This window comes from Oryctolagus cuniculus, chromosome 9 (genome assembly GCF_051225735.1).
Source record: "Oryctolagus cuniculus isolate XC-2025 breed Fujian yellow rabbit chromosome 9, ASM5122573v1, whole genome shotgun sequence".
Taxonomy (NCBI): Eukaryota; Metazoa; Chordata; class Mammalia; order Lagomorpha; family Leporidae; genus Oryctolagus; species Oryctolagus cuniculus.
Genome location: NC_142875.1, coordinates 104,797,044 through 104,819,972, shown reverse-complemented (window position 1 = coordinate 104,819,972; position 22,929 = coordinate 104,797,044). Strand labels below are relative to the sequence as shown.

Sequence of the window (22,929 nt, the reverse complement as noted above, 5' to 3'; positions counted from 1 at the left end):
CCTCAACATTTCCACCCTGCTGCAAACCACAATACAGTGTCTTACTACAGTTCCTGCCTCTCCCTCTTCCCCACAACCAATCCTGGTGCCATTCCCTGTGGCCTCTGTGGCATGTGGTACCCCCTTCTCTTTTCTCAATGGTCGCTATCCCCTGGTCTGTGGGCTTTTCCACACCTCCATAATAATAAAATCTACATCTGAAAACACACCAGCTTCTCACCACACCTTGGGGAGAAGGAATTTTACAAGTAAGACAACGTCAGAGATGAGCTGAGTGCCAGAAATTAAGCAGCGAGTCAATGGTGGCGCTTGGGTTGGAACCCACACCTAGCAGCCCTAAATCCATTGCTTCTCCTACTACAACGTGTGATAGCATGGTCATTTTGTGGGGAATCTGTTTCACAATCAACCAGTTTCTTTTTTAGGAATAGACAAGTGAATATGAATTTAGATTTGTGTTCCCACTTGTATGCAGAGGTATCATTCTCTATATGGAGTTTGTCATCTTGCTTCTTATTCTTCAACTATCACGTCACAGGTTGCTTCGTTGTTACCCAAGTTTTGTGAAACTGAGGCACTGGTCCAGTGTCACACAGGGAGGAAGTGATGGAACAGGGGACTCCAATTCCAGCCGCTTCTAAAGTGCACACGCTAGGCCAGAACTTCTCAAACTGATCCGCCCGCATCCCACGGGGGGATTTTTCTGAAATTCGTTTCCTTCAAGCCTGAGGCCCGTGCGTGCGCTGGTCGGCGGAGCGCGCTCCCGCAGCACTGCGGCACCGCGGTGAGCAGCAGCCCGTTGCTCAGCCTTCCAAAGAACCTGCCATCTGGGACTCCTTCGCGGATTATTTTCAAACTTCAGCAGTTCTGCAGCTGCTGCCCTGAACAACAGGAGCCACTGGGGAGGAAGGGGGTGGGGAGGAGAGACACCTCTTATCTCGACTCCTGGAATTGACAGCCGTGGGGTCAAGACGAGACGAAATGAAGGATGGCGATGTTTGAACAGAGAAGGCAGAGCTCCTGTCATCCCAGAGGGTACCAAGTGCGCGCTCTCTCTCTCTCTCTCTCTCTCTTGTCATAAATGCAGCTGTGGAAGATGCAGTTCTAACACAGTAGACTAGAGCCCCGTTGGATGGGAGATATAAGGAACATTAGCAGGAAACCATAGAAAATGATAATAAAAACTCTATCCTGAACACAAATTCCTGCTAACTGTGTGGCAGAGAAGGTGCTGCAGCTCTCTGGCGAGTGATAAGATGCTCTGTCAACTGGCAAGAGAGGCTTCATGTGGATCGATGATTTGCAAAAGAACCGTTACCTTGTGTATCATCCCATGCAATTCCATGGGTAACAGCTGTACAAGTTTCTATTTTATTCTCTCTCCTAAAGGAAAATAAAAAATGTGTGTATAACAAATGCAAACCTCCATTTCTTCCATTTAAAAGGAAAGGATATACAATTTTGGGTTTCCATGGCAGGAACCCTTCTTCTTAATTTGCAGCTCTACTTCAAGTTCCTTAAGAAAAGTACCTTAAAGGGACAGGGCTAGAGTTGGCGGTGGTAGGGGGCGATTTTACTGATCAAGTGCCCATCTGCATAACCCTTGGACTGCAGTGCAACTGGGCCCCGTGGCAGTCCTTCACAGAGCAAATAGCGACAGTCCTTTTTCCTGGTTCAGCTGGGAAAACCGTTACAGCAAATCTACAGATCTCTCCTCTCTTTCCCACGTGTCTGGGGCAATTTATTCATTTCTTCAGAAAAATTAATGAGTACCTCTTTTTTACTAAGCATCAAGATGTGTTTATTTGATTTCACATTTAATGATACTCATGGAATAATCACTACTATGCTCCTACTGAGAATAAATTAAGGACAGATCAAGTATTGATGGCTTTTGCTTGTTTTTGTTATTTATTGAAACTTTCCCACTAAAATTGAATAACGGCACAATATTCCATCCTTTGTATTTGACTGTCTCAGCAGCATCACAAAAGGTGTGAATTTTTCAAAAATAATAAATGGCTTTGTTAACTTTCCTAGGAGCCTCTCTCAAGCTTTTGATAATTAATTATGTGGTTCTGCTTTTGATTAGCATCCTTGCAGAACTGAAGTGTTTTTCTGCTATCTCACTCGGACACTGCTATTACGCATGGTCAGTGCACTTTTCTGGAGCTCAGGTCTAAGTACTTACGCTGATTCCCAGTCTTTACCTTTTTATCGCCACATCCTGGTGCTTTCCACTCTTTCTCACGCCTTGTGCCACGCACGTCCCCGCCAGGTCACGTTCAAGGGTTCCTGGCACTCCCTGACTGTGCCTCCCCTGCCCCCCAAAGAAGAAACCCTTTCAGGACATCAAGGTAGACATCAAGTCCGAGAGCGTAGGGCCCCGTATGAAACTCACAGAGTCTGTAGGAGAGAAGACCCCCAAGAGAGCCTCAACTGTCTGGCTCCCAGGCAGCCGCACCGGGGATGCACTGAGAAGCTGCAGAGGGGGGCTGCGCTGCTCCTGCAGCCTTGCGGGAGGGTAAGCAGTCCAGGGCCCAGGATGGGTAAGGGCTAGCGCGGCCCCTGAGACCAAAGAAGAAAGCTCAGCCCCACTGGTGGTGCCTGTGCCTGCACTGCACCTGCCCACTCATGGGCGCCACCCTAGGCAGGAACCAGAGGGCAGCCGGCTTCAAGGTGGCCATTCTCTCGCCATTCTTTGCAGACCCCTGGCTGCGTCCGAATGAAAATCCACACTTCCAGCCAACACCGGAATCTAGGCATGGACACCATCACCGAGTACCTGGACAGCATCCACCTGCACCCCAAGGAGGAGAAAGACCGGAAGCCCAAGCTGCAGAACCAGGTGTCCAGGAGCTCACCAACCACCCAGAAAGGACCCCTGAGGTTTTTGAGGCCATTAGGTTCCAGAAGACACTGCTGCCAGTCCCTGATCAGGAGGGCCCGTGCTGGTCCAGCCCCAGAGCCCAGACAGGCCCAAGGGGTAGCTGCCGGCTTCCGGGCCTGTGCGGGCCACACTGGCCCCACAGCACCGGCTCTTCCCGCCACTGTCCCTGCTCTCCAACTTGCACTTACCCTCTGATTTCTTTAACTTCATGGCGGAAGCGGCTGAGCGCTAGCTGAGGCAGAGGAGAATTAGTGCGCTGCGTGTGCGCCTGCCCTAGGGCCATGTGCTTCGGGACACCGCCTACGCCTGGGAGCCTTGGGCTGAGCAGTGCGGATCCCTCCGTGAGGCACTGGAGGCCGATCCTCTGCCTGTTGAGCTGCCGGACTCAGGAGGGCAGAAGCTGTTGGCGGATGAGCACCTCTTGAACGAGTGTGAGCTGGGGCCGCCCACCCTCCTGATCTGCTGGTGGGATCTCTGAGCTGTGGGGGTTGAAACCTGAGCTCCTGGCGGCCTTCGGGGAACATCTCTCTTGTGAAATGAAATAAAATCGGGGTTGGCCCCAGCTCCGTGGGTCTGACTCCTGCTCTCCCCGTCCTATCCCCCTGCCTCTTCAGAGCCCCCCACCCTGCTCCATGGCCTGCTCTGGCTCCGTGAATGGGCCCCTGTCCCAGGCACAGTACCATGGAGACTGATCAGATGCACCTGTGCCCACCTAGGACAGCACGGAATCTAAGCTGGCTCCTCCAGCTTTCACCCGCTGCGGGGAGCCCTGGGGTGCACAGATGGTGGCAGCTCCCTGGGCAGAGTTAGTCTGCAGCACAGGCTCAGGGTCCACATGCTGTGGGCACTGTTGACAATGGCAGGAGGGGCATCGGCACAGAACCATAATTCTTAAGTCCTGATCCTGAGAATATAAGATGTTTGAGAAAACAACAATAGCAACAAAACTCATTACTACTGCTTTCCAGAGCTCTTGCTCATCATTCCTTAGGAATCTGCATGGATATTTCCCTTCAGCAAACTGGAAATACAGGTGTTCAACCCAGCAACTCTTTGGTACCAGGAGTTGCACTGAATAGATACTTGGTTGATTGTGGTTTAAAACCACAACACTCGAGAACTCATTGGGATGCAGAAGGTGATTCTCTCTCATCTCAGGCCTGATCGATCTCATGTTTAATTAAATCCAATCCCAAATTCAAACCAGACTCTCGCTTCCGAATGATAAGGGCTACACAAGTTACTTACTTCTTCTGAACTTGAGCTTACTCTTTTTGCAAAGTGAAGAGTGACACCTGATAATTAAATGAGGGACTGCGAGAGTCTGGCACATGGAAATCCTTCAGCACATCTTAGTTTCCTGCTGATCACACTTTTTGATTCTTCTTTTTTTCTTCTGCCATGTGGAAGGACTTGTAAGTAAATTATTGCAGAAATGTTTTTGCTTCTGTTATGTGATATTTTCTTTTAATTTCTCCCTTTAATTCACTTTTTCTGATATTAAGGATGATGGCCAAGCTTACTGAGCCTTGGTTTTCCTTTCTTCAAAATGGGAATAAAAATAGATATTGAATGTCATAAATATTTAAGAAAGTCACATTTGCCAAGTGTCTAGCTCATTAGTTGATAATAGTAAGGGCTCAATAAATGGTATTTATTTGTTTAAAATTTTAATTTATTTGAGAGGTAGAGAGAGAGAGAGACAGAGAGAGAAAGCTCTATCCACTGGTTCACTCCCCAAATGCCTGCAATGGGTGGGGTTGGGCCTGGCAGGAGCCAGGAACTCCTCCAGGTCTTGTTTGTGGGTGGCAGGGACACAGTTACTTCAGTGTGTCTGATGCCTTCCAGTGTGCACATCAGCAGGAAGCTGATGTCAGGAGCTGGGGCTGGAGACTCTGATGTTGGATACAGACATCACGCTGTATTCCCTGACTTCTCCCCCAGTTAGCAATTTGATCAGGGAATGAGGAAACTCAGGATGTTGGGATGCATTGAAGATAGCTTTGGGGCTTCCAAATGAGGCATAATGTGAGGAATAAAAGAAGTCTTTATTAAGTAGATGGTGTTCTAATGACTCTGTCCTTAGTCTACTGATTACTGGGATTCTCACAATTATGGGCATCATAATTGTGGGTACCACAACCAAGTGAACAACAAACTGTTGATCTGTACCTGTTCCTATTCTCTGCAGCCTCCCATTGAGAGAGGAAGAACGTTTGCAGCTAAGCATCCATTCTGTTCTCTCCCCCCCACAGTGGGTTACTCTAACAATTGTGATCTTCTGCGGTCTTACATGTAAATTGGGCAGTTTTGATCATTTCCATTTTGCCCTTAGTCTACAATATACTTTTATTAAACAGTGGGGAAGGCTCAGCTTTCCAGTGCTCTGATACCTTTTGGGATCTCAAGCTCCATATCCCAGTGGTTAGAACGTCTGCTCAGGGAGCTGCCAGAGGTACTGTCTGGCAGCTGCCTCTGCCACCCCTGTCACAAGTGACTGAGAAGCTGTTAGGCTCTGTGAGTCAAATCTGAGTAGAAAATGTGCAGGGAGGAGATGCATGTGCACTTTACAAGTGTTCAAGTCTCCTTCCTCCAGTCCTTCACCAGCACAATGGACAGTACTGCACTGAACTCCAGTAGTGCAAACACAGAACCAGAACTCAGCCACCATCCAATTAGGACCAGCAGCCTCCTACCATGTGCTGAAGCAAGTAGAGGGGTTTGTAAGAAGATACAAACAAGGTACCCAGGTCAAGAAGGCACAGATGTTAATCCAGCTGAACTGGAGTAGATGACGGTTACTGCACAGTATGACTTGCATCTAACATCATCTCTAGTCCATCCTCACTTTGCTGTTCAAGGAATCTCTTCCATGCATCCCTTTGTACTTGGGAGCTTCATATTCAAATAGCTTCAATGACTCTAAGTAGCTTCTCAAATAAAGTCTCTATGCCAAAGCCCAGTATATGATCATCAGTTGCAAAGCTGCATGTCTGGGTTTATCTTGGATTCTTCTTTGTGCACCAAATGCTTCTCAGTGTCATGCACAACACCCCCTTCTCCAAACCCGGTCATTCTCCAACAGTGGTTCCTTCTGCATATGCCATCTTTCTCTCTAGAATCACATGGCTCAGTCACTCTCCTCTCTCTTTGTCCAGCTCTGGCACCACTGCCTTCATGACACCATTGCTGAGCTCCCTCATCAGAATTTATTTCTAACTCTCTAAGCTTCTCTAGCCCTCTCATGGACTTGTATTGTTATTATTTATAAATCTTTGTTTCCCAATCTATCTTGTAAGTTTTTGAGGGGACAATTTTATAGCCTATCTAGTGTCTACATCAGCAATTCACGTTTAACAGAAATGCCATAAACATTCAACAACTGGCTGTGTACTGTTCTTTGCATTTTTCAATTGGCTTTACCACCCAGAATCATTTATATGCAAAGCAGGTGGTTTTTATCATCTATTTTTTTTCCCAGCATGTGAAACTGACACTCAGGAAATGTAAGTGACTTGCCTAAGACTACAGAGGTACACGGAGATGGGATTAAGAAACAATATGAAAGAACTCCTTGACTGAGTTCTTTTACTCAACATCAAAATGAAAACCGTGGCACCTGTAATCAGAAGTTATGGGGTTCACCTGGGAATAGAGTGGCCTGAATTGTGAGGTCATAAGTTGGGATCAACTCCTCGGAGAAAGCTGCTTTGGTGCAGTGTTGTCAGAGTGGAGGGGATAGATTCAGAGGAAGGAGTAGGGTAAGAGTGACAATGAACGTACTGCAGTATGCAGGTGGACAGCATTTTCACCATCCTCTTAGCCTCGCTCAGAGTGTGGCCCAGAGCAAGTATGCCTGTGTGTTCACTGAAGAAGGGAAGGTAGACGGGAAAACAGGAAGCTTTGGAACAGGAATATTGCAGCATGAAAAAGCACAGCAATTGCCAGGCCTGTGGTGGAAACACACTTGATTGGTAATCAATCATCTTGATTTCACGCACAATAAGTCGTTCTCTGTCTGAGAGGAAGATTGTGCTCCACTCAGCACTGAGGGGTTAGAGCTCTCAAGGGCTGTATCTTTACTGATGTCCTCATGATCCCATGTGAGTAGCAGTGGTAAATGTTGCCTGCATGCAAGAGCCTCATGGAAGTGTACTTTGTATGCTGCTCAGCCACTCTGCCTAGTCTATTTCCTTGGAGATTCTAGTGGCTTTGGAGTAGAATTACACACACACAAATGTGGCATAGAGGGCAAGAGACTTGGGTTCTTGTCCCAGATGCGTGCTTGAGACTGTGTGTCCTTGGACAAGTCACCCTATTGCCTTATCTCTTAGCCTTGGTTTCCTAGGTTGTCAGGCAGGCATCATTTAATACCTTTGTAACCTCATGCATTGTGGGACACCGGTGACAGAATGGATTTGAAGTACTTTGAAAGAATGGGGGTCATCGTTGTGGCACGGTGGATGTTGGCATCCCATGTGGGCATTGGTTTGAGTCTTGGCTGCTCCACTTCTGATCCAGTTCCCCGTTGGTGTGCCTGGGAAAGGTAGAAAAGGATGGCCCAAGTCCTTAGGCACGTGCCACCTATGTGGGACATCTGGGTGGAGTTCTAGGCTCCTGGCTTCAGCCAGAAACCAGCAAACCAGCATATGGAAGATTCTCTCTTTCTCCCTGTCTTTTTTTTTTTTTGACAAGCAGAGTGGACAGTGAGAGAGAGAGAGACAGAGAGAAAGATCTTCCTTTGCTGTTGGTTCACCCTCCCAATGGCTGCCCCGGCCAGCGCGCTGTCACCGGCGCATCGCGCTGATCCGAAGCCAGGAGCCAGGTACTTCTCCTGGTCTCCCATGGGGTGCAGGGCCCAAGCACTTGGGCCATCCTCCACTGCACTCCTGGGCCACAGCAGAGAGCTGGCCTGGAAGAGGGGCAACTGGGACAGAATCCGGCGCCCCGACCGGGACTAGAACCCGGTGTGCCGGCGCCGCTAGGCGGAGGATTAGCCTATTGAGCCGCGGCGCCGGCCCCTCCCTGTCTTCATCTCTATGTGTAACTCTGCCTATTAAATAAATAAAAATAATAATAAACTGAAAGTATGAAGTGATGCATGACAGGGGAAGCAAGAGCAAAATTTTCACCTTGGAAAAAATAACTGGAGAGTCTACCTCCCAAGCCTGGCATCAGATTTTATCTTGCTCATGCCAGCTTACCAGTAAAATGCAACTCACTAAATTGCTTATTTGTACCAACTTTTCCATTAGTGATGAGTAGTATTAGTGCATCTTCTATCCTACTGAGCTGGCCTGAGGCATAAATTGCTGTCAAAAGGAAGGACTTTGTGCATCAACTACACAGTAGACTTATGACACCACAGAAAGCACCCATGACTCTCAAAGGCCCCCACTTGAAGCACCCTGGGACCACCCACTGACGTCACAGGGCCAGCCTTGCTCATGCAAACCTGGCCTGATCTATCTTGCTTCCCATTTCTGCTTTGTCCCTCATCAAACTAGCAAAGAGCAGGATAGCTCATTCTTTCTATTTCAGTGAGAGTGAGGCCAATACACATTGAACTCAAAGAGTACATGTGGCGTGACACACAGCAGAGTAAATAAATCCTGGGTGTGTTTTCTCTTTGCTTTCTCCCCCTGGGTCATGTCAGCTTCTCAATAAAATACGATCAATGCAATTGCTTATTTGCACCAACTTTTGCATTAACCATCAGTGATACTAGGGTATCTTCTATCTGAGTGGCTTTTCTTACCTCAGGAACACCCTGGCCAGAGATCTAAAAACCTGCCATCTGTGAAATTCTTGCGGGGCTCTCGGAAGCAGCACGCTCAGATGGCCGACGGTGTCAGAATGGGAAACACCTCGCTGGGTGGGGGTGGGGAGACAGCCAAACAATGTCAGTTGGGTTTTATTGCTGCCACAACCAGGAATCAGGTGCCTGAAAAAAACTGCTGACAGGAGCAGACCCAGGAAGCTGTGATGCCATCTGGGGTCAGGAAAAGATTTTTGTTCCAATGCCAGTTGCGGGTATGTGCTCTGTTGGCATGGAGTCTGAAAGAGCCCAGCAGGCACTGGGGAAGGCGAGGAGAAGAGCTGCCCAGAATGTTTCCAGGCGAGTTGCGTTCTTGGGAAGATTCTGAGGCTTGAGGCTTTTGCATTGGACATTTTAGGAAATGTCTTATTTGGGGGTGGGTATCTGATGTAGCGGGTAAGACGCCTCTTGGAGTGTCTGCATCCCAAGTCAGAGTGCCTGAGTCTGACCCCAGCTCGCCTCTTTGGATTCCAGCCTCCTGCTAATGTATCATGTAGCAGGCAGCAGGTGATGGCCCAAGTAGTTGGGTGCCTTGCCGCCTATGTTTGATTTCAGAGTTTCAACCCTGGCTGTTGTGGGTTTGTGGGGAGTGAACCAGGGGTGAATCAGTGGATGGGAGATAGCTCTCTCTAATCCTCTGTGTTTCAAATAAAATAAAATACATAAGATTTAAAAATAAATAAATAGAAGTAAAGAAAATATCAGATAGAGTAAAATGTTTTACTTTGGAAAATTTCAAATATACACCAACATAGAGACATAGTAAAATAAGTCTTCATGTAGCAATCACTGAGCTTCAACAATAAACAGCTCAGAGCCAATCTCCATCCACCATATCCATACCCATTCCTGTTTCCCAACTCTCAAGCTCACAGTTTTGTTGAAGCAAATCTTAGACACTATCACAGCAACCATAAATACTTCAGTATGCACCTCTGAAAATAAGAGCACTTTAAAAACTATAACTGGGGCCGGCTCTGTGGCGCAGCCACATATGGATGCCGGTTCTAGTCCAGGCTGCTCCTCTTCCCACCCAACTCTCTGCTATGGCCTGGAAAAGCAGTAGAAGATGGCCCAACTCCTTGAGCCCCTGCACCCACATGGGAGACCTGGAAGAGGCTCCTGGCTTCCTGGCTTCGGATAGGTGCAGCCTCGGCCTTTGTGGCCATCTGGAGAGTGAACCATCGGATGGAAGACTACTCTCTCTTTCTGGCTCTCCTCTCTCTGTGTAACTCTGACTTTCGAATAAACAAATAAATCTTTAAAAAAAAACCTATAACTATGAGACCATTATCATATGTAAAATTTTAGTCGCTCTGTTGTATAAAAGCATCTAGTCTTCAAATCTCCCTAGTTGTCCCCTTGTAGCACTTGCTACTTGATCTGAGATGGGGTTACAAGAGGACGAGAGGAAGCAGGGACCAGGAAGTCCGGCCAGTGCCAATCCACTTTTTTTTTTTTTTCCAGAAAGCTACCATTTTTATTGGTTTCATGGAGTATCACATATTTTTAAAACTATAACTAACATAAAGTTACTATTATATGCTGGAAGTTCAATTAATCATTTCTTACAGATTGAGTCACATAACATTATGAAGTTGGTACTAATTTTATGCTATCATAAGAATATAAAGGGGGCTAGTGTTGTGGGCTAGCAGGTTAAGCCTTTGCCTTGATACTGGCATCCCATATGGACACTGGTTCGAGACACAGCTACTGCACTTCTGATCCAGCTCCCTGTTGATGCACCTGAGAAAGCAGGGAAGAAGATGGACAAGTGCTTGTGTCCCTGCACCTACACGGAAGACCTGAAAGAAATTCAGGGCTCCTGGCTTCGGCCTGGCCCAGCCCTGGCAGTTGTGGTCATTTTGAGAGTGACCCAGTGGCCAATCCACTTTCAAACACGGGCTCACAGGTGGCAAGTGAAGATTTGTGAGTGGGCAAGTTGGAAGATCAAGCCAGGCCATGTAGCTAGTGAGGGATGAGCAGCAGAAGTGGGGAGAATGATTGAATGGATGGAACTTCAAGAATTTGGAGATGACTGAGAGAGACTCTTTCTTTCTTTCTTTCTTTCTTTCTTTCTTTCTTTCTTTCTTTCTTTCTTTCTTTCTTTTGACAGGCAGAGTGGACAGTGAGAGAGAGAGACAGAGAGAAAGGTCTTCCTTTTCCATTGGTTCACCTTCCAATGGCCGCCGCGGCCGGCGCGCTGCACCCAGCGCACCGCGCTGATCCGATGGCAGGAGCCAGGTACTTCTCCTGGTCTCCCATGGGGTGCAGGGCCCAAGACTTGGGCCATCCTCCACTGCACTCCCTGGCCACAGCAGAGAGCTGGCCTGGAAGAGGGGCAACCGGGACAGAATCCGGCACCCCGACCGGGACTAGAACCCGGTGTGCCGGCGCCGCAAGGTGGGGGATTAGCCTAGTGAGCTGCGGCGCCGGCCGACTCTTCTTTCTTTTAAATGAATTTTATTGTGAGTATTTAAGGTATACACCGTGATGTTATGGGATTCAGATAGATTGTAAGATGGTTACTATGGTGAAGCAAATGAATGCAACCATTGTCTCACATAGTTACCCCCACACTCTTTTTTTTTTTTTTTGTGGCAAGAGCAGATGAAATCTACTTACATAGCAGAAATTCTTAATAAAGTACAATTTATTTATTTATTTTTTTATTTTTTATTTTTATTTTTTGACAGGCAGAGTGGACAGTGAGAGAGAGAGAGACAGAGAGAGAAAGGTCTTCCTTTTGCCGTTGGTTCACCCTCCAATGGCCGCCGCTGCAGCCGGCGCACCGCGCTGATCCGATGGCAGGAGCCAGGATCCAGGTGCTTTTCCTGGTCTCCCATGGGGTGCAGGGCCCAAGCACCTGGGCCATCCTCCACTGCACTCCCTGGCCATAGCAGAGAGCTGGCCTGGAAGAGGAGCAACCGGGACAGAATCCGGCGCCCCGACCGGGACTAGAACCCAGTGTGCCGGCGCCGCAAGGTGGGGGATTAGCCTATTGAGCCACGGCGCCGGCAATTTTTTTATTTTTTTATTTTTTTTATTTTTAACTTTTATTTAATGAATATAAATGTCCAAAGTACAGCTTATGGATTACAGTGGCTTCCCCCCCATAACGCCCCTCCCACCTGCAACTATCCCCTTTCCCACTCCCTCTCCCCTTCCATTCACATCAAGATTCATTTTCGATTCTCATTATATACAGAAGATCAGTTTAGCATACATTAAGTAAAGATTTCAACAGTTTTCTCCCACACAGAAACATAAAGTGAAAAATACTGTTTGAGTACTAGTTATAGCATTAAATTTCAATGTACAGCACACTAAGGACAGAGATCCTACATGAGGAGTAAGTGCACAGTGACTCCTGTTGTTGACTTAACAAATTGACACTCTTGTTTATGGCATCAGTAATCATCCGAGGCTCTTGTCATGAGCTGCCAAGGCTATGGAAGCCCCCTGAGTTCACCGACTCTGATCATATTTAGACAAGGCCATGGTCAAAGTGGAAGTTCTCTCCTCCCTTCAGAGAAAGGTACCTCCTTCTTTGATGACCCGTTCTTTCCACTGGGATCTCACTTGCAGAGATCTAATAAAGTACAATTTTATAAACTCTAGTCCTCAGGTTGTATGTTAGCCCTCTAGACCTGCTAATCTTACATCTTTTTTTTTTTTTTTAATCATGGCATGTTGTTCAATTTTCTTTTTCTTTTTTTAAGATTTATTTTATTTTATTTTATTTGAAAGACAGAGTTACAGAGAGAGGTAGAGTAGAGAGAAAGGTCTTCCATCTGCTGGCTCACTCCCCAGATGGCTGCAATGGCTGGAGTGGTGCCAATCTGAAGCCAGGAGCCATGAGCTTCTTCCATGTCTCCCACATGGGTGCAGGGGCCCAAGGACTTGGGCCATCTCCTACTGCTTTCCCAGGCCACAGCAGAGAGTTGGGTGGGAAGAGGAGCAGCCAGGACTAGAACCGGTGCCCATATGGAATGCCGGCACTTCAGGCCAGGGCTTTAACCTGCTGTGCCATAGTGCCAGCTCCACATCTGTTGTTTTGTAGCCTTTGATACATTTTCCGTTTGCTCCCCCCACCTCAACCTTCATCCACCACTGCTTTATTTTCCATCCTGAGATATTCTTAATCCAGAAAAAGATTTGCTCAGAACTCCTTTGGAAACATGAACCTGACTGTGGTAAGCTGACTAGGAGGCAGGGACACCTGCACAGATGTTAAGATCCTAAAGGAGGTCTCAAGGTCTTTGGATGAACATGAATTTCAAGGTGCATTAAAAATGTCTCCTGCCATAGATCTTTGAAGCCTATTTGGAGCATAGAATTATAATGTACTGATAGTAAAGTGTTCATGCCTACAGAGAAGATGCATTCTACATGTCCAAAAACACCTTGACCAATCATGGCCCCTTTACAGAAGGAACTCATTGATCAAAGCCAAAATCCTTTCCACCAGCAACTGCAGACAGGAGCAGTGATGGATGAAGAAGGTATTGCCAAAAGAATATGCCAGCAAAAATATGCAAAGGAGACACTGTGTATTATACTAAATTAACCCAAAGACCCAAGGAGATCTGAGAATCTCAGATAGGCATAGATTTTAATATTCTTGAAGTGTCATTTTGGAGAGCAGCTTTAGGGATGATGAAATTTAAGTTGATGATGATGTCAGGAGTTCATTCTGTTTTCCATGGCTATTAAAACAATGTCATGGCTGGTGCCATGGCTCACTAGGCTAATCCTCTGCCTGCGGCGCTGGAACTCCAGGTTCTAGTCCCGGTTGGGGCGCTGGTTCTGTCCCAGTTGCTCCTCTTCCAGTCCAGCTCTCTGCTGTGGCCTGGGAAGGCAGTGGAGGATGGCCAAAGTCCTTGGGCCCTGCACCCATGTAGGAGACCAGGAGAAGCACCTGGCTCCTGGCTTTGGATTGGTGCTGTGCGCTGGCTGTAGTGGCCATTTGGGGGGTGAACCAACAGAAGGAAGACCTTTATCTATGTCTCTCTCTCTCACTGTCTAACTCTGCCTGTCAAAAACAAAACAAAACAAAACAAAACAAAACAAAACAAAACAAAACAAAAAAACAATTTCACGACCTCTTAGGAAGATTCCCTCTTGACTCAAATTAAGACCTAAGCATTAGAACCATTAGGCTGGAATGAAACACTAGGGGTGCCTTGTCTATTTTCAGTCTTGCTGCAGAACACTGAGAAGGAGAGAGAGAGGGAGAGAGGGAGAGAGAGAGGGAAGAGAGAGAGGAAGAACACAGAATCATGGAAAAGTTTAAATGTTGTATGTGAAGGAGATTCCACCAAATGTTTTGGTTTCCTTTCTTCATTGGTTTCTTTTGTTTTTCTTTCATTCCTTCTTCCTTTGTCCCCTGTCATTGACACCTGTCAATCACAGATTTTTTTTAAGTACTTTCTGTCTTAGTAACTTCTTACTTGGTGCTTTTTGATTTTTTTAAAAGATTTATTAATTTATTTGAAAGGCAGAGACAGAGAGAGAGAGAGAAAAAGAGAGAGAGGTCTTCCATCTGCTGGTTCACTCTCCGGATGGGCGCAACAGCTGGAGCTGCACCTATCTGAAGCCAGGGGCCAGGATTTTCTTCTGGGTCTCCCACGCAGGTGTAGCGGCCCAAGGACTTGGGCCATCTTCTACTGCTTTCCCAGGCCATAGCAGAGAGCTTGGTGGGAAGTGGAGCAGCCAGGACTTGAACTAGTGTCCATTAGGGATGCCAGCACTGCAGGCAGCGGCTTTACTCGCTATGCAACAGTGCCAGCCCCAGTCATATGGGTATTAATAAGGACAAGTTCAAAATCAGAGATTTTCTAACCTAGCTCTTTTTACTTTTCCTAATTCCTCTTTTAAGACATTTATTTTCTCTTGTATTCTCTAGAATCAATTTTTAGAGCAATAATCTTTCTGAAGGGACATCTAAGAAATCTGTCAATTCTGTTCTTTGAGCATGGTGAGAAAAGACATGGAAGTTAAATGCAATATTTATGGCATGCTAGATTATGTGAATTGTGCTTCCTTTATATACAATGAAAAATTTGGCTATAATTTAAAAAAGTGTTCTGAAAGTCCATAATTTCTGACATGATAGTAATAAGCATCAGGAAACAATCTAAGGGAAAGAGAAATAGATAAGCAGAGTTCCAAAGTTGCCTTGAGTGTTCTTGGTCCTAGGCAATTGGACTTCACTTTTGGCTTCCATGAGGGGGAAAGGGGATGGAAGTCTAGGCTTGGTGTCTCTCAAGGTGGAAAGTCTACCAGGAAGCCCTCCCTTCCTTGAGCCAGGACCTAAAATGATTCACCATTGGAAGAGGAAGACTGAGAAGCCAACCTAGCCCCAAGTTCAAATTCCAGGGAGAGTTGTGCTGATGCTGAAGAAGGCAGAGGAAAAAAGGCAGGAGAAATGCCCATTCTTAGGAGGTTTTGGACATTGATCACCCTATCAGAAATCTGCCTGTATGACTGATATTATCTATGTGGTCCAAGGAACCTGCTTGAAATTGATCTAAAAGGATAGTGCTTCTGCGGCCCAGGAAATAACACATAAAAATGCTTTCTGGATGAAGATAACTTTTATCCAAGGCTTCAAAGAACCCTCCATAAACAGAGTGGTAAGCAGCACACGGTAGAACACAAGAGTAAAAAAGGAATCTCCACAAGATGATTGGAAAAGTTATATGTGAATTATTAGACACAATATTATAGATATGGGAATTATCAGACACAAGTTATAAGGAACTATGGATCAACATATAAAACATATATGTGGATCAACATATAAAAGCATGAAATTGTCTATAAGAAATGAAAATTTTAAAAACTGATGTATCAGATTGAAAAGGACTATTTCTAGAATTAAAAACCACAACAACTAGAAATGAAATGGAATGGATAGGGGATTTGTGAGTCAGAGAATAGATGAAAAGAAGTTATCTAAAACATAACACAGTGGAACAAACATATGGAAACGTTAGAAGAGAACTAAAGAAATGTGAATGTTGTAGTTCCAGAATAGGCAGGGAGAGAGGGAGGCAGAGACAACATCTGGAGAGAAAAGTCCAATTAAGGACATCAGCCTGATATTCAAAATTCCCAAAGCCTTCTGCAGGATGAGTCACCTAATTAAACCACACCTTGATTCATCAGAGGAAATCTGCAAAGAACTAAGGACAACTACAGAATTTGAAATGCATCAAAAGAAAAAAAAAAGACAAATTACCTTTAAATGAGCAATAATAAAACTAACATTAGATTTTCCAATAGGCAGAATGGAAGCCAAAAGAAAAATAACTGCTTACCTAGAATTTTATACAACACCAGAACACATTCAAGAACAGGAGGTATGGGTAGGTGTTGTAGCACAAGGGTTTAAACCAGCACCTGGAATGCCCCTGCATTCCATACTGAAGTGGCTGGGATTGAGCCCCACCTCTGCTTCTGATCCATATTTCTGCTAATGTGCATCAGTAGATGAGAGCTCAGGGACCTGGGCCTCTGCCATCCATGTGGGAGACCTGGATGGAGCTCCTAGATCTGGGCTTTGGCTTGTCCCAGTCCTGGCTGTTGTGAGCATTTGAGGATTGAACCAGCAGATGGAAGATCTCTGTCTCTCCATCTCTCTGTGTCACTCTGCCTTTCAAATAAATCATAAAAAAGGACAAAGGTAATGATAGTTTCAAAAAGGATAAAGAGTAATATTTTCAAACAAAAATATTAAGTTCAATTCCAGAAGATCTGTTCTAAATACTGGTTTTAGAAAGAAGGAAAAATGACTTCTACTGGAAAGTAGAATATTCAAGAAGGAATGGAGGGCAAAAATAAACAAAATAAAAAGAATCTACATAGTGAACTGGTTTAACAAATACAAAACCTATTCTCTGAAAAGTCTGACAAAATTGCTGATCTGATGGACAACCAAGAAGTGAAGGTGCAGATAAACAGCATTTGGAAGTAAAAGAAGGGGATTATAATTACAATTGCTACCTGGGGCATAGAGGTTAAAAGCCACTGCCTGCAGTGCCAGCATCCCTTATGGGTGCAGGGTTGAGTTCTGGCTGCTCCACTTCCCATCCAGCTCTCTGCTATGGCCTGGGAAAGCAGTAGAAGATGGCCCAAGTCCTTGGGCCCCTGCACCCAGGTGGGAGACCCAGAAGAAGCTCCTGACTCCTGGCTTCATAACGGCACAGCTCTGGCTGTTGCGGCCAATTGGATAGTGAACCGGTGGATGGAAGACCTCTCTCTCTGTGTAACTCTGACTTTAGAATAAATAAATAAACCTTTAAAAGAATTACAGTTGCTATAGGGTTAAAAAGATAAAACCATTAGCAACTCTAATTCAAGAAATTGGAAATCTAGACTTCTTAGGGAATCCATAGCATTCCACTTCTATTCAAAAAAGAAATAGATAACTTTCATTAAGCACACTGCTTTTAGCTAATAGTCAAACTGATAGTTAACAATCTTCCAATTAAGAAACCATCAGGGAGATGGGCATTTAGCCTGGAGGGCAAGCTGTCAGTTAGCATGCCTGCCTTCCGAGTCAGCCGAATGGGTTTTGACTTCCGATTGTGGCATTTGATCCAGCTTCCTGCTATTGCAAACCCTCCTCTACATGATTCCAGAATATTTTGTATCATAATTAACTTAATTAAATTTTTTCACTAATGCTTTGAAGCCCCAACCCTTTTAAAAATTTATTTATTTGAGAGACAGAGTTATGGACAGAGAGAGGGAGAGACAGTGAGAGAAAGGTCTTCCACTTGCTTGTTCACTCCCCAAATGGCAACAATAGCTGGAGCTGCACCGATCCGAAGGCAGGAGCCAGGAGCTCCTTTCAGGTCTCTCACATGGGTGCAGGGGCCCAAGGACTTGGGCCATCTTCTACCGCTTTCCCAAGCCATAGCAGAGAGCTAGATCAGAAGTGGAGCAGCCAGGTCTTGAACTGGCGCCCATATGGGATGCTGGTACTGGAGGCAGAGGCTTAACATGCTACACCGCCATGCTGGCCCCAGAAGTTTATTTGTATGTATTTGAGAAGAAGAGAGAGAAAGAGGAAATCCCTGTCTTTGGTTCACTCCCCAGTTTTCCACAACAACTAGGTATGGGTCAGGTCAAAGCTGGGAGCCAGGAATTCCATCTGTATCTCCCACAAGCATGGCAGGAATCCAACTACTTGAGCACTTGCTGCTGCCTCCCAGGGTCTGCATTGTTGGAAAAGTGGATTCAGGAGCCAGAGCCTGGATTTGAACCGAGACACTCGGGTATGCAACACGTGTGTCTTAACTGCAAGGCTAAGCCCCTGCTCCAAGGTGGTCAGTATTACCTTCCTGGTTATTCCTGAGGTCTGAGATATTTCTGCCCTCTGAGATCTGAAAGCACCATGGGTCAAAGGCTGCAGGGAGGGATGAAAGCGAGCTGGGTAGGGTAAGTGTTGGCATTGGTCGAGGAAGTGTTGATGAGGGGACCCTTAGGAATTGGGTCATGGTCTAAAGTGCCATTGCTCTGGGTTGGGGAGGCAGCTGGCCGTCCATTGCTCAGACAGTAAAGGCAGGAAAGAGCCTCAGCAGCTTGGAAGGAACAAACACATATGGCTCAATAAGTTAATTACTGAACAAGATGAGTTGCATAATCTATCAGGCAGCCAAGAGAAAAGCTTTATTCCTAAGAACAATAGGTAAGACTGTTCCCAACAGTGCTGAGAAGGTGCGAAGATTTTGGAGAATTACAGCGGTTACTTGGGAATCAATCAAATGTTTATGCCCCACACATAAGCTTCTCCGCAGTGGCTTTGGAGATAGAATTCATTTGTCCAAGAAAAAGTATTTAATTCTGCTGTGCTGCAGTCTATAAAATATTTACATTGCTATTCTACATATACACAATTGCTTACATGCACACGCATTCTTCTCTGATGCACTTCAAATAAGATTTGGACTCCTGACAGTGCCATCCAAGTCAACACTCAGGGCAATGAATCACGGAATCCCTGCAGCTCACAGAACCCCTGAGACATCAGTTCATCTAGTCCGTTGTCTCCAGGCAGGGAGAACCCAAACCAGCCCAATCAGAGTGGTCTGTCTCCAAGGATGCGAGATCCAGGAAGGCAGAACGGGCAATCTTTCTCAATTTCCACGTGTCCCCCTCAAAATCAGAAAACTGTGAAGAATCCACTTTCCTGCTCTTGTAATTTATGTGGTTGTTAAAATGCGATATTCCAAGAGAAAATCCCCATGTCACCCACACTGGACTCTGAGTTCTACATGTGTGAAAATGAGGTGGGGCCATTGCCCCGGCTCAATAGGCTAATCCTCCACCTGCGGCGCCAGCACCCCCGGTTCTAGTCCCATTTGGGGCGCTGCATTCTGTCCTGGTTGCTCCTCTTCCAGGCCAGCTCTCTGCTGTGGCCCGGGAGTGCAGTGGAGGGTGGCCCAAGTCGTTGGGCCCTGCACCCGCATGGGAGACCAGGAAAAACACCTGACTCCTGGCTTCGGATCAGCAAGGTGCGCCGGCTGCAGCGTGCCACTGGAGCGGCCATTGGAGGGTGAACCAACGGCAAAGGAAGACCTTTCTCTCTGTCTCTCTCTCTCACTGTCCACTCTGCCTGTCAAAAAAGAAAGGAAGGAAGGAAGGAAGGAAGGAAGGAAGGAAGGAAGGAAGGAAGGAAGGAAGGAAGAAAGAAAGAAAGAAAGAAAGAAAGAAAGAAAGAAAGAGGAAAGGAAAGGAAAGGAAAGGAAAGGAAAGGAAAGGAAAGGAAAGGAAAGGAAAGGAAAGGAAAGGAAAGGAAAGGAAAGGAAAGGAAAGGATGTGGAGCAACTCAAAGCTGTGTGCTGCAAAGGGGTAAAAACATTGAATGAGGGAGAAGTCAGGGTGTGTGGTCGCTGCCTGGCTCCACCACTGTCTGTGTGAATCTGGGTGAGCGAAGGACTTGTCAATCTTAACAAATGCCTGCAGCATTTGAGGGCGATAAATGCTTGTTTCCCTTACATCCAGGGGTTTATCCGAAGATTAAACCGTTATACATAGGGGTTTTTGAAAAGTACAAAATGTGGCGCATCAGTCAAGCCTTAACAGCTCATTCCCATGTGTTGGGTGGTGACTGCCGTCAGGAGCTTGCCTTATTTTACTTCATCACTGGAAACTGACTACAAATTGGCTCTTACTTTTCCATCTGGTATCCTATGGGTAATGCTTCCCTGCTCAAGGATGGATTCCTGAATGTGAAGGGTTTCACAGTTCCTCCCTCCATCTCCCATCTCCCTCCCACCTGGTTCTGTCATTTCACTGCTCATTAGCAGCTCCACTTGAGTGCACTTGCACAGAACACTGACCTGCTCCCTGCCCCCTGGAAGATCTGGCGATCTCCGTGTCTGCAACATTGCTCCCCTTTGCCTTTGCTCCCTTGTGAACTGTCTGCCCTTCTCTGCCCCTCTGCAGGTCCTCGGAAGATCCTGACTCCTGCAAAGCTGCCCCTGCAGGGCCATCCTGGGGCAACACCTGCCCTTCCCTGTCCCCATTGTCTACTGGGACAGGATAGAGTGCATCACTGCTCATTGCTCTGCCTTTGCTGGCCACTATTTTAGGCTCATATGGGTCCTGGTTCCTCAATAAAGACTCAAAATTTATTAAGGAAATGGGCAATGATTTTTCTTTATCTTTTCCACAATAAAAATGCAGTTGCCTTCTAAATACTAAGACATTTAAAGAGTATAAAGGAAGAAAAAATTAAGACATTAATTTTGTGAAAGAATGACCAATATTGGTTTAGAAATTATTTTTTTAAAGATTTGCTTATTTATTTGAAAGGAATTGTTACACGTGTGTGCGCCCCCCCCCCCACAGGATGGGGGGAGGAGGTAAAGAGGGGGGGAAGAAGAGAGAGAGAGAGAGAGAGTTTCCATCTGCTGGTTCATGCTCCAAATGGCCACACTGGACAGAGCTGTGCCTGGCTGAAGCCAGGAGCCCAGAACTCCATTTGGATCACCCATGTGGGTGGCAGGAGCCAAAGTACTTGGGCCGTCTTCCGCTGCTTTCTCAGCTGCATTTCACAGCAGGCTGCTGGATTGGACGTGGAACAGCTGGGACTTCAACGGGCATTCGTATGGGATAACTGTTGCAGGCAATGGCTTAACCCAGTGAACCACAATGCTGGCTCCCAGAAATTCTATGAACTGAATTCTATTTAATTTTTCTGTGATATCTCTTGCTAATCCTGTTGGATGATGAAGCATAGTATTTATTTGTCACTTAATACATTGTGTGAGTAAAACGTGTGTTGAGAAGTCAGAGAAGTAGCATTTTGCTTCTCAAAGGCTGAGATTAAAGATAACTATGATATTAATATAGGCATATTGCAACCACCCCAGTGTAGGTCAGACCTTGCTCCAAACATGCAATGATTCTATTTATTTATATTTTGCTTTTATGTCAGGAAGGATTTCTGAAGTTTAAAAATTTACCTCTGAAAACACTTGGGTCTGCTGCAACACAGAAAATATCAGGCAATAAAACCCTCAAAACTCAATGTCATTGGGTTGATGGGCTCCCAAGGGGTGTATTTTTAGCTACAAATTACAATCTTTGTTCTGGTGCTCCAGTCTATTTTGAATCTTATAGACATACATGTCTTTTTACCAACTTTTAAAAACCAGTACTGTCAATCTCATTTTCTATTTAACATCTGAGGTGCTGAAATTTTTTGGAGGAAAAAAATCACACAAATATGCAAACTACATTTCTTCAAATCTCAGGTTTCTGATCTGAATTATGCCTTCAACATTTTCTTGTGATCCTCCTGTGTGTGCCCTTTGCTGCCCTTCATTCTCCCCAGCATGACTTCTGATGGAGAGAGAACCTTTCTCAGAATCACACATTTGGTTGCTACAGTGAGAGGCAATCAACATCAGCAAGAATGAAGTGGGCTTTTCTTCCAGGGGTCCTTTCCAAGGGTCCTATCATTGCCCGACTGGGACAATCACAATAATCCTGTCCTCCAGGATCAGACATAGCAACAATGAAGGGGTTCTCCAGTCCGCTGTAGGGAAGGGCAGGATAGAGGTGGGACCATGAAAGGAGGGCAGAGGAGTGGACCACAAATAATAGGGATGACCAGGGAAGAAAACGCTACTGAGCTTCCACCTGGGGTTGTCTGAGTGGGTGGGAAGGTCATCTAATGGACAACAGTCAAGAAGTACATAGTGCTAGACATTGGACTTTGATTAACATGAGATTGAGTATGAGTAGGAAGAGTAGGTCTTCATGGTAATAGACTACATGCCTTCTACATGATGCAGGGCAAGATGGCAAGCTTTCGTGTTCCTAATCCCCTTTCTCTGCTGTTCTTCCTAGGGACTATCTCACCTTTCGTGGTCCCCTTTCATTTGAACATCTGCAGATAACATCCACCTCACTGAGAAACTAGAAGCCATCTGTGAACTCTCCCTGTTTCTTGAATTCACTTTCCCATTGCAGATGCAGTAATATGTTCCCACCAGTCCTTGCTTCTTTCCATTCCATCACAGGGACAAAAGGACCGTGTTCTTCTGCAGGCTTAATTATTTAGCTTGATTTCTCTACTCATTATTCCTAGTAAACTTGCTCCATTATATATCCTCCATCTCTCTTACACCTTCAGCCTTGTTCTTCCTCATGTTCTCCCACTTATCCTCTTCAGCAGGTGGGCATGCTCCAATGTCTCCTACTCAAAAAAGAAAAATATCCCCTTGATATTATAGACCTCTTTAAATATTACCTCTGTCTCTCTCCTGCCTCTGGCCCTGAGTTTGTTCAAAGGATGCTAACTTGCCCTAACACCACTTGCTTTCCCCAGTCATTGCTTTACCTTTGTGATCTGGCGTCTGTTCCCACTGCTTCAGTGAAATCATTGTTTCCAAGCAAGACAACCAAATGACTACTTGGGAGCTGCATCTCATATTTTTCATACCTTAACTGATCACCTTCTCTCTATGCATTTTTCCTTGATCCACTTCAGCCAGAGATCTGGGAGCCATTTTTTTTTTTTTGACAGGCAGAGTGGACAGTGAGAAAGAGAGACAGAGAGAAAGGTCTTCCTTTGCCGTTGGTTCACCCTCCAATGGCCGCCACGGCAGGTGCGCTGTGGCTGGCGCACCACGCTGATCCAATGGCACGAGCCAGGTACTTATCCTGGTCTCCCATGGGGTGCAGGGCCCAAGCA

At 45.9% G+C, this 22,929-nt stretch overlaps 1 long non-coding RNA gene across 1 annotated transcript in view; it reads right to left on the bottom strand.

Annotated features, from left to right (window-relative positions):
- LOC138843861 (uncharacterized) overlaps positions 1 to 22,929 on the bottom strand; it is a 36,848-nt gene that overhangs the window by 4,092 nt on the left and 9,827 nt on the right. The window lies entirely within an intron of this gene.